Here is a 466-nt window from a genome sequence, read left to right on the forward strand (position 1 = left end):
GGAGGCGTGGCTCCCACTGTTGCTTGCACCCTGGAAGGGTGGAGAGGGGGCGTGTGGCTCCAGATCTGTGTGGCATGGGGTGTGCTGCATGAGGCTCTTCTCACTTGGCACTGGGCTCAGTGCAGGCTCCAGCGGCACTGGGAGGAGGCTGCAGCCACCCCAAATTTCACTGCAGCTCCAGCTCAATGCCCTGCCTCCACCCAAGTGCCAGGAAAAGCTGTGGCTGCAGCAGGCAATGGCACAGGGCTGGGATTAGAGCTACAGTGAAATTTAGGGTGGCTGCAGCCTCATCTCAGCACTGCCAAAGCCTGCTCCAATCCCAGTGCCCAGCGAGAAGAGCCCTGCACAGTGCCAGCTCCAGGTCCACCCTGCAGCTGCAGCCTGCTCCTCACCACGCAGATCTGAGGGCACCCTGTCCCCCGGGGTACAAGCAGTTGCAGAAGCCCCCCCCACAACGTGTCACAGC

The sequence above is a fragment of the Gavialis gangeticus genome, unplaced genomic scaffold (genome assembly GCF_001723915.1).
Source record: "Gavialis gangeticus isolate Ggan-Ray unplaced genomic scaffold, GavGan_comp1, whole genome shotgun sequence".
NCBI classification, from domain to species: Eukaryota; Metazoa; Chordata; order Crocodylia; family Gavialidae; genus Gavialis; species Gavialis gangeticus.